Source organism: Dipodomys spectabilis, unplaced genomic scaffold, assembly GCF_019054845.1.
Source record: "Dipodomys spectabilis isolate Male_0828 unplaced genomic scaffold, ASM1905484v1 ptg000179l, whole genome shotgun sequence".
NCBI classification, from domain to species: domain Eukaryota; kingdom Metazoa; phylum Chordata; class Mammalia; order Rodentia; family Heteromyidae; genus Dipodomys; species Dipodomys spectabilis.
In genome coordinates this window covers 9,634,287-9,645,789 of record NW_024870856.1, presented here as the reverse complement: position 1 = coordinate 9,645,789, position 11,503 = coordinate 9,634,287, and positions in this window count along the sequence as shown.

Genomic DNA, 11,503 nt, shown 5'->3' with positions numbered 1-11,503 from the left:
AAAGAGATTTCAGTCCAATGTATGAATTTACGAGCACAATGCATCCTGACCCGTCATCCCTCCCCACATCTCCCTTCCCACCGCTCCCGGGTCCGCCATCTCCTCCGCATCCGCATCTGCATCCCGTACGTGCACTGAACACTGTGGATGTGCTCTCCCACCTTCCTCCTGCCCCACCTCCCATCTCCTCCCCTCGGCCCCTCAGCCCCCTCAGGGAAGACAGGTTTCACCTTTCTGGAATTCATTCCTTGAGGCTGCTGATTGTTTTAAGGGGTTACACCATGGAACCTCCTTCCCTCCCTCCCGCGTATTCCATACTTCAGTAAGTTTGCTCAGATATATTTGCCAAAGGCCCACTGTGGGTGTATGTTGTAGATCTACCTTTCACATATGAAGAAAATATGAGCTCTTTTACTCTCTAAGCCTGATTCATTTCATCCAGTAAGGTCCTTTCTGGGCCTATCCGTTTCCTGGAAAGTGACATAATATTACTCTTCCTGATGGGTGAATGAAATTCGGTTGTTGAAACCTCATGTGTCCTTGATCCATTTGTCAGTTGTAGGCTACGTGTCAGTGCCATTTCCATACTTTGGTTATTGTGGAAGTACAGTGATGAGCTGGGTGTGCAGATGTCTTTATGGTCCTTTGAAATCTTGTGGATAATGTCAGAGAGTTCACCCTGTAATTATAATTGTGGATTTGGAGAGAAGCTGGAACATTCTGGAAGCCTGAACCTTCCTAGCAGCACCAGAAAAGAGGGAAAATGTGTTCAAAGATCAAAGTTTCATAGAGGACAAAGACACACTGGTATGTTGTGAGTGGGTGAATCAACAAAGCTGAGCTCAGGGCTCTGCCATCTCTTGTTGGGAAATACTTATTACTTCCTTCCTACCTTCCTTCTGTTTAAAACTATCTCCTTTGCCAGTCCCTGGTGGTTCGCATCTGTATCCCAGGTACTCAGGAGGATTAAGATCTGAGGATTGTGGTTCAAAGCCAGCCAGGGAAGGAAAGTTCATGAGACTCTTACCTCCAATAAATGACTAAAAAAGCCAGAAGTGGAACTGTGACTCAAGTGGTAGAGGGCTTGAGCAGAAGCAGCTCAGGGACGCACCCAGGCCCTGAATTTAAGCCCTAGGACCAGAAAACAAACAAAAAGAAACCTAGCTTCCTTCTGGAATGGTTTTTCCTTTTGGCTTTCTGGTCATTCCAGGCCTGAGAATCCCGCAGCTCAGCCAAGCCTTTTGTAGGAAGAATGTTTTGGCTCAGGTAACTCAGGGCTGGACACGTATCCTGTGTGCTGCTCACTTTGCTGAGTGCTGTGAGGATTTGGCCACCTCTTACTGCCCTCTGTGCCTCTGTAAGGCCCCAGGGCTGGATCCACCCTGCGGGTGCCATCCGCAGAAGGTGCTTGCTTGGCGGGAGGGTCACAGAGGCCTGTGCTGGAGGTGGCCCGGCCACAGCTGTCTTCCAGTCTCACCGGGTCACAGACGGCTGACGCACGGACGCAAGGGCACCATCCTGGCCAGTGTGCAGGCTCCCTGCCCAGACTGGCTGACCCGTATCCATGTACGTCTGTTCAGGACAGTGTGACCCACTCCAAGGGAAGTGGGCTGTTTATGTTCCCATAGTGCACCAAGCACCAAGTTCTTTTTTCTTCTTATTTGTATTTTTTTGCTGGTCCTGGGGCTTGAACTCAGGGCCTGGAAGCTTTCCCTGAGCCCCTATGTGCTCAGGGATAGCACTTGAGGCACAGTGCCACTTTTGGCTTTTTCTGAGTAGTTTATTAGAGATAAGAGTCTCACAGACTTTCCTGCCTGGGCTGGCTTTGAATTACCATCCTTAGAGCTCAGCCTTCTCAGTATCTAGGATTATAGGCATGAGCTGTGTCCACTAAATGGACACAGTTTGTTTTGTGTTTCTCTATCCACTGATTGGTGAACATTTTAGATTGTTGTCATCCTGTGGCTATTTTTTTTTTAATCGCCGTTGAGTTTTTGGTACTTTTGCCACAACTTACTCTTCTAAATGCATACCAGAATCCACTTTCTTTGCAGGATTAAAGAATGCCCTTTATATTTTCACCGTCCTTTCGGGTCCATTCCTATCCCAGGGAGTTGGTTAGTGAGCCAGGTTGTAGCTGACCTATCAAATCCTGCGGCCCATGAGACAGGGGCGATTGGGCCTAGTGAATCCACTCTGCGGAGGTCCTGGGACGCAGCCATCCTCGTGTCTCGTGTTCTGTGCAGATCCCCTGTCCCACACCACTGTAACTGTGGCTGACTTCTCTGCCCACCATCCCTCCCGCGTTGGCATTTTGTACTTTCAGAAGACGGATCCCAGGATCTCCGTGGGAAATGGCTCTTGTTTCAGAAGTGGTGTAGGATAGTTCTGAGTTCTGATTGATTCAAGTCTCCCAGTTAAACAAGGGGGCTCAGCCTCTGCCCCTGTGAATGACATTGGGCCCAGGTAACTCCCTGGGCTCTCCTGTGCGCAGAGGAGGTTTAACAGTAGCCTTGGCCTCTGTGTGGCAGATGTTAATAGTGCTGCTTTGATCGCTCCACTCAGGAAAATCAAAAACCTCTGCAGACACTTCTAAATGTTCCCCGGAGAGGCAAAATCATCCCTCTCTGAAAGCCGGTGGGTCAGACTCAATTATTCTACACACGTCTGTGCTGGATGGAAACAGGGAAGAGCTCCATCACAAAGGAATTACAGGTGTGACGGTTAGGTGGCAGGAAGCCTAGGTGAACGCACTGTTCCTTAGACCCCTCCTCCTCAGTCTTATCTGAGGATTGAGCAGCTGATTGCGGTTCAGAGCTCCCGCCTCCCCTATGGCCCCTCTGCCACTGCTTATTAAAAAGCTCTCATCTGAAATCTGTTTCTGGGTTTTGGCCTCTTGGAAGAGAAGAGTGAATGGGGTCATAGGGATTAATGGCTACTAAAAGCAATTCTATGCCAACATTTCTCTAAGGAAAACTAACCACCATGTTTTCTGAATGCAGAACTCCCAGACAAAGATGAGGAGGGAGGGAGCAGATCTTGCCAATCAAAGAGTCTATGTGGAAATATATCTATTAACTTCTGTGTCCCCTTTTCAAACTACCCTTGGCAGGCAACTGACAAAGAGGTAAGAGACAGAGAGAGAGAGAGAGAGAGAGAGAGAGAGAGGGAGAGACAGAGAGAGAGAGAGAGAGAGAGGCTATGATGAAAGCTTGTGTCAGCAGAATCTTTTAGCTCAAATACTGAAGCTTTCCCCACACTCAGAGGCAGTCACTCGGGCCTTCAGGCTGCTCTGCTGGCTTTTAGGACCCACCAGGGCAGGTGAGGGGTGAGGGGGGCTTCTGCCCAGGCCTCCTGCAGAGCCATCCTGAGGCTGATTGAGAGTTTCCCTCCTCCCGGCTGCGTTTGCTATTTTCCTTTTGAACATTTGGCTCTGGTTCCTTCCACCAGCTAGAGGTGACATTCACTTTGGAGAACAAGGTCAGCTTTCCCGCCCACCCCACCCTGGCCTGGCCTTCCTCCTTTGGAATCTTTCCAGTTTAATTTTTCCCCCGTGTTTCCATGTTTGCCTCTGCTCCAACGTATTCTACCAGCTCCCTTCTGCTTTGAGTCATGTTTGGGCTCTTCCACACGGTTTACTTTGTGCTCCTTCTTTCCTTTGCTTTGCTTGTGCCTTGACCAACGAGACATCAGGAGTCAGAGGTCTTGATTGAGGTTTAGCTTCTAACACCAATGCGCTTCTCACTTTTCTCAGGCCGCTGGCTGGGTCTTCGCTGACTGAGCACACTCAGATGATCAGCAGAGAGTCTCTAAGTGCCTTGTGAAGCCAAAGTATAATGAAACGTTTGCATCTTTCTACTTAACCTCTGTGCTTGTTCATGATGGATTGCTCCTTCTATTGCATTTTCTGGCCTGCTGTCCTCATCCTGTTTGGTCCTAGAACAGTTTGCCTCCGTCCTGATGTCTACTTTCTGTGTGTTCTGTGTAATAGCCTTTAACAGGTGTGCAGTATCTGTAAACTGTCGGTTCCTTTCCTCTGCATGTCCCTGATGTGAATGGCTTAGCTAGAACCAGTGCTGTGCAAGCAAAAGTGAAAATCCATTTTATCTCTATCTGTCCTCCTGCCCTTCCTTCCCACGATCTCATCAGGCCAAGAAGTTATAGCAAGTGTTCCCGCAGTTCTCTAATCCTCCTGCCTCCCATTCTCACGTATTCCTATTTGGAAAAAAAAAAAAAAAGAACATGAGAGGAGAGGACAAGAGGAGAAAAGAAGAGCTTCGTGCCTGTCTGACCTGGAGAGGCAGCATTTGCTTGAGCAAGGCGAAGGGCTCTTCTCCTTCGTCCACTCAGAATGACAGAAGCAATTCCCCGAGGACCCTGGCACAGCACTGGTTCAGCAGCAAAAATGATTCCCGTGTACGCTGGCGCTCTCTGCCCATGCGGTTGGAAGGTAGCAGGAAGCATGCCCAAATCTGCGTCCAAGCGCAGCCCAACCTCACTGGGGTTGTTCCATTCAGCTACACGACTCACTTCCCGGCACCCCTTAGGTCTCTATGGTTTATAAAGAGAAGACTTTTGAAGTGCTCCTATTCGGTGAAAAGATGCTGGGGAGAAAACTCTTTGGTAGCCCAGAACTGCAGGATATGTCCCCAAACCAAGTGACTTCATCGTCCTTTGTCTGCTGCGTATCAGTGGAGTTGCTGTCTCTGCGCCTTCCCCTCGCTCTGCTCAGCACCCAGCCTCTGTGCTCACTGGCAAACGGGGTCTCCATGACACCGCGCAGATCAGGTGACTCCACGGACGCATCAGCCTGGAATTGCTTCTTTCCAGCACAGAGGACGAGAGGAAGGCTGGCTCCTAGGCTGAGGACAGCCTCCTTCCTTCCATGCTTCCTGGACCTGGCTTACCAGCTGGAATCCGTTCGAAGGCTAGTAATTTCATTTATACTAGGTTTCGGCCATTCTGAACTGTGGCATCACATCTATTCTAAAAGTAATGACTATGAGACTTGATCACTCGGGTGCCAGACTCTCACCTTGGCTGTGCTGGGGGAGTGAGCATCAAGGACACACCATTTATACTAGGAGTACATTTTCTCTTGCCTTTTCAGAGAAACTGGATTTTTTTTTTTTAAGAAGCTTTGGGTCAAGAAAGGAAACAAAAAACATTATAACTCCCACGGTGTGATATATTTTAAAACGGTGAGAAGTGAAGAGAAAGAATTAAAAAACAAGACAGAATTACCCTGAGATTGCAAGTACGCATCTCAGCTACAACACCGTCCCTCCAGATCCGAGGCCGCAGTTCACTGCAGACTGCTATAACACCGTCCCTCCAGATCTGAGGCCGCAGTTCACTGCAGACTGCTACAGGAGGTGCTTCCTCATGACACTGCCAGACTTAGTCATGGGCTGTCATGGTGGAGTGGGATCTTGAACTTATAAAAGCTTTCCCAGCTCATACTCACCTTCGGGCAAGTCAAAAAACATTTGCACAAAGGAAAGGGCTAATCAGCAAGATATTTTTGGATCTTAGAAGTCTTGTCAAGGGTATGATAAAATATTGTTGTAGGTGTGCTAGGATCTGGTCAAGGGTATGATAAGATCTTGTAAGTGTAAAGGGTTCCAGTCAAGGGCATTGTGGGCATGATAAGATCTCCAAGTAGGAGAGTTGGGAAAGTCTTGGGTATGATAAGATCTTGTCACTTGTCACTGGAGTAAAGACTTCTAGTCTGGGGCATGATAAGATCTTGTTGTGGTAGTGCTGGGGTCTTGTCAAGGGTGTGATAAGATCTTGTGGGTATGATAAGATCTTGTTGTGGGTATGGTGGGATCTCCTCACGGATAGAACGGAATCTTGTCACTGGTACTGCAGGTCAGTCTTCTGGCTCCTTTCTAGACTTCTCTATAGCCTCTCCTCCTAGGACCACTGGAAAAAAGGATGGGCGTGTAGGCATGCCTGCACTGACTCTTCCACATGCAAGGAGGTAGAGAATCTGGAAGAGCCTCGAATGCCATTTGACCTCCTCTTTGGTGAGGAGCTGAAATAGTCAGGTCATCTCAGTCAGGCTCCAGCTCAGCTAGGGCGTGCACGGTGACAAACTTGCCTACAACACCCACCCCGTGTGTTAAACGCCAATGAAATCATTGCTGCACCTCATTTTCTTGGGCAAATAGAAAGAGGGTCCTAGAAAAGCAGGCCAAGAATCACTTGCTAAAAGTTTTAGTGGTTTTGCTTGCTCATGCTCCTGTGGAATGGGGTGTTTCCAAGGGAAGGATTCAGTGCAGTTATGGGTAAGGTTTTGTTGTTGTTGTTGCTGTTGTTTTTAAAGGCAGCCCTTAAAAGGTCACTAGAATTTGTAGAGTTGAACCCGGTCTCAGTGAACGGCTGCAGTTGAACACAGGTGACGGAGTTGAGACCTTCTCTTGCCGTCTGCTGACAGCACTGCAGTGGACTGTAGCAGGATGAAAGGTGGAGCCGATCTGTCAATGTCAGGAGATGGAATTTCCTTGCCTTCGGGGATGCTGCCCAGACACCTTCTTTGGTTTTGGTTCCCTGACTGGGGTCGGAAGAGTTCCTGCAGCCCAGCACCGCTTAGGAGCCCTCTGTGTTTTTGCCGGCGTGCTCTTGTTTGTGTGGTCGTAGTTCAGTGACGCTCAGCTGGGGCTGCACTGCTCTGTGTGTCCTCAGTCCCCAGAGCACCGATCCCACAAGGTGCTCCACTGGGGAGGGGCGAGGCACGGAGTCAGGTTCCACGTGGCCCGACCACGTGGCTGTCACCCAGGGCACACTGTCCCTTCATGTGGAAGCATGCCCTAAGTTAAGGGGAGACAAAGGGGCACTTAAGACTCTTGGGGCTTGCTGGGCCCTTCCACACTCCATTTTGGCAGTGAGTCGCTGGACGGCACCTTGTTCAAACACAGTGATGAAGTGCGGGCCAAACTCAATGTGTGAGTTGACAGCGGCGTCCTGGGAACCCTTTTCTGTTTTGGTTTTCTCTGAAGAATACACATCTACTTTTAATGAACTTTGGTTGATCAGTAATAGACTCTTTCATCTCACATGAAAGAAAAACATGCCAAGTAAAGAATACTGCATTTAAATATTTTACTGAGCGCTGTCATGTGGTACGACGGCTGCCCCTTCCTTCTGGAAAGACTGTTCTCTCCCTGATCACCAGCAGCGCTGTCCCGCACCGGCCTTCCCATGACCTCCACAAGGGCTGTGTGTGCTCACCCCTCACCCAGCACTCAGCTCTGGATTTGGGGTCCTCGTGTCGGCATCCCCTCCTGCCTGTTCCTTCTTGCGTGATGACACATGAACGCTTTCTTTCATGCCTGACTGTAGTCTTGGTTGCTGTCTGGAAAATGCTTTTCTACTGCTTGCTGTCAAATACTCCTCTGGCCACATCTCTATCGGTGGCCATCTTCCATCCCCTCCCAAGGCTCACACAATGGGTTTTCTCCTCTACCTTGGTTTTCCTTTGACTGAGATTCTCGAGGGTCCAAACATGATGATACCTCCAGAGTCCTGCAAGGCCCTGAAATCACGTGGCAGCCACAGACAGTGGCTGGCGGCAGGTGGAGGTATGTGAGTAGGTGGGCATGAATTATGCTAGGCACTGGCATACTTGTTGACACACCAACTGCAGAACAGTGCAGAGGAAAGCAGGAAGGGCCACTTGTTCTGTGAGCAAAGAGGCAGGCCTTGTGTCCGTGGGAGGTATTTTGGTTTCTGGAAACTGATAGCCATAGGCTGCGGGCTCTGCCAGCCTGGGTCTGCGCCCATTTCAGAGGAAGCTGGCCATGCTGGTCGGCATGTCCCGCCCTCTCCCTCACTGAGGGCAGGCCGTGCCTGACAGCAGGGAGCCGCGGCTGCTCTCTCCTAATGGATCACCCTCAGGTCTCTGCGTTTCTGATCCTAATGTGCTTCACTTCAGTTTAGCTGAGTAGAAAAAAAAGAATTTGCTTCCCTGTTGGAATTTTGAACAGTGATTCATTTTGGCGGAAATGCTTATAATTAAAAACAGCCACAACCAAAAAGAGGCGTTGAAACATATGAGTCCCGGACAGTTTCTGAACCCAGGAGGCCTGTGGTAATGGCAGCAGATGCGAGAATAAATTAAATTTACAGCTCCTCATGCCCCCTTCCAGGAGCGAGTTCCCAAATGGGCTGGTTGATGCAAGTGATTACAAGGTGTGGAACGCTTAGCTCAGAAATGATTATGCATATTTAAACGTCATTAGAATATTGAGAGTGCTTAGGTGTGAATACAAAGAAGCCACATTTGCTCCAAGCAAGCAGCTGCACACAGTTCCCCTTCCAGCCTGCAGATGGCACCGCACCAAGGTCGCCTCAAGGTGAAATGTCAAGGCAGCCCTGCGTTACAGTCCCGTGGTCTCCCGTGAGGGGAAGGAAGGTCGTTTCCATGTCTTGCATCCTGCATGGATCCGCATCTGAGGTCTGGGCAGATGGCGGGTAGGAACACTGTAGGCTGAGACAGCGTGTGTTAGGGAAAGAGTGTTAGGCGGTGAGGATGGATCTCAGCTTTTCATGCTTTCTCCAAGCTCTGTGAAGGACAGCCCAACTTGGAGGACTGACACCACCATTTCAAAGGCTGCAGATTTTGAACATTTCCGATGCACTCAAACGTCCCACATGGCCTAACTGCATGGGTGGCACTGGGAGCGTTGGCAGGGTCGTGGGTTGCTGAGGTGATGACTTTGTGCTGGGTCTCGGGCACCAGCGCAGTGAAGGTCAGCTTCAGAGGCTGTCCCCCTTCTGACTCTGAGCTGGGCACTGCCACGAAGGGCGGTGGGCTGGGACCCACGGCCTGCTGAGCAATTTCCTTAACACTTCCTCCTCCCTCACAGTCCTGAAGGCTCAGAGGCTCCAGACCAGGGAGATCCCTGGGTACAGTTAGGTGCTTAGGTAGCTTGCCAGAGGGACTGGCCTCTGGTCCAGCAGCCGCCTGTGGTCTGGCTGGTGGAAGAAGCCCTCACGGCTGCTCTTCATCTGCCGGTGGACCATCTGCAGAAGCTACTGCTCCTCAAGACCACACCACCCCCCTAGACTCCCCAGAGGCCGGTGGGCAGGGGACTTGCTCTCCTCCTGTCCTTTCGGACATGACTTTCACTCTGTGGCTGGTGGAGACTCTTGACTGCAGATGTGCTGGGACATTGACCTCCTGGCTGCTTCTCCAGATGTCAAGTCGCCCATAATGAAGCTGCCAGACCTCCCCTGAGAAGAGCCTGGGTAAGGTGTAAGCTACACGGATAAGGCCCCACTTGAGTCTTGATGTCGTCAGTTGACGATGCTCCATCGTCTCTGCTGGGCCCGCCTTTCTCAGGAAGCCTGCCTTGCTGGTGTGAGCAAGGTGTGAGCTCGAGAGGCTGGATGATGAGGGCATTGACTGGGCTGGCTCCATCGAGGCAGAGAGGAGGACTGTGCTCCTGGCGTCTCTCCTACAAGTCATTTTGTTGACCGCGTTGAATGTCCTTGGAACACAGAGGCGTCAGCCTGATGTAGGATTCACCATTTTTCTTGCACTGCCCCTTCAGAGATAAGGCTCCTGCACATTTGTCATACTAATGTTTATTGAAATTGCCGCAGCATTTGTGTCCCAGCGTTGTGAGCCATTCGGTCACTATGGGGACCCACATGCACATGGGGTCGGTACCTTCTGCTGTAGCGAAGGCCACCTATGCCCAGGGCCTTCTTCTACAGGTGCACAGCACCCCAGGGGCCCCAGCGCAGACTTGACCCTGCAATGCGTTCCTTGTGTGAAGGGTGACTTTCCAGGCCTCGTTCAAATGTTAACTGCCGAGGTAACAAAGCGAGGGCCTTGAATCGGTTTCCAAATTCCTGCATGTATTGCAGCTCCTCACTGGTTTTTAGGCTGAGCACAATGGCGAGAAGAATCCACATTTTTACCTAAAGATGACTTAACCTAGAGATTCCTTGGGAGATGGCCCGCCATTTCTTTACCATCCTGGTAAAGAAAATGCCAAGTGTACTGCACCCCTGAGCAGGGTTCAAGGTCACAGGAAGTGAGAACTCTGCGGCCACATGCCACCTTTGAGAGAATGTTAATATGGACATTGATTTAATCAAAAACTGAGCACATTGTGCTCAGAAGCCCCTAGTGAATGAGAAAGGCAAGAAGAAGGTGCTGACCTAGATGATAAATTGAAAAGGTACCTCTCTGCTACAGCCAGCATGGAAATGGACTCCCATCTGTTCACCTACCCAGCTGGGCTCATCGCCCCCACCAGCAGCTGCACAAGGCCAGGCAGTCTCCTCTAATGAAACCATCCATAGACTTGCCGGCCAGGTCCTTCGAAAAGGCTGCAGGAGCTTTCAAATGTATCCAGGTGAACATTGTTTTCCTTGGGAAGGTCTGACAGCCGGTTCTTAGGGTCCACAGAATATTCTGCACTATTTTCAGCTGCAGGGCTGATGTCAGCTTGGCCCACCCTGAGAAACTCAATGAGAGAAAGAGCTGGCACACATTCCTCTGGAAGAGAGGATTCTGCTGTCTGAAGATGAGCATGCTGTGGCACACGACAGGATTTGTAGAAACAAACATATCATTCACCTCTACCCCCTACTAGTCACAAAATGAAAAGACAAGGATGGGGCACATTGAAAAATGCACATGGAAAGAATGCATGGTCGAAAATGCTAGGCTCGAGAAATAGAGCTATGCCTGAGCCTTTGGCCTCAAAGACAGTCTTAATATTATTTTCATGGAAACGTATTGGAGACATCCTAAAATATTTGTATCACATTTGACAGGACACCACATGGTGTCTCGGGTTCCCATGGCTCTTTCATAGAGTTGCTTTGAGTTTAAAGGGATGAAGGACTGAGGAAGATGCCAACCCAACCCTAAAGCTGCCTGCAGCACCAGCCATGAGCTCACTGCAGAGGTGACGGCGGCAGTACTGTGGTAGGCCCACACTCACCAGACGCTGCGGGCCCCTGGCTGAATGGAAAGAGTGAATAGAACGGTGCTGCGTGACTTCATCTTCAAACAAAAGCATGTGGGTTTGTGCATATGTACATCGTTATACATGCATACACAGAAGATAGATGATAGGTAGATAAATGAATAGATGCCAGGTCATGTAAGCAAAAACCAAAAACCAAAAACTAAAAACCATTGGGAAGTAAGAACAAAAGTAGTTTGAAATAATAGTCCTTGCAATTTGCCAAGTTTTTCCAAAATTCGGACTGTGAAAATACATTTTTAGTTTGAAGAAAGTCTTTTAAAATAATATTCTCTCATCGTATTGCTATATCAAATTTATAGAAAAGGACTTTAAGAGTCTACTCTATTCTACCCTATTCATGTATTTATAGATAAACATACAGTCCAAGTATGAAACTTGTAAATTATATCTGGTGATTGACCAAATAAGGATGAGCAAGTAGTCACTCCATACTCAAAGAATTAGAACAGAATTGATTTCTATGTTCCTAACTTTATAAATATGTTAAG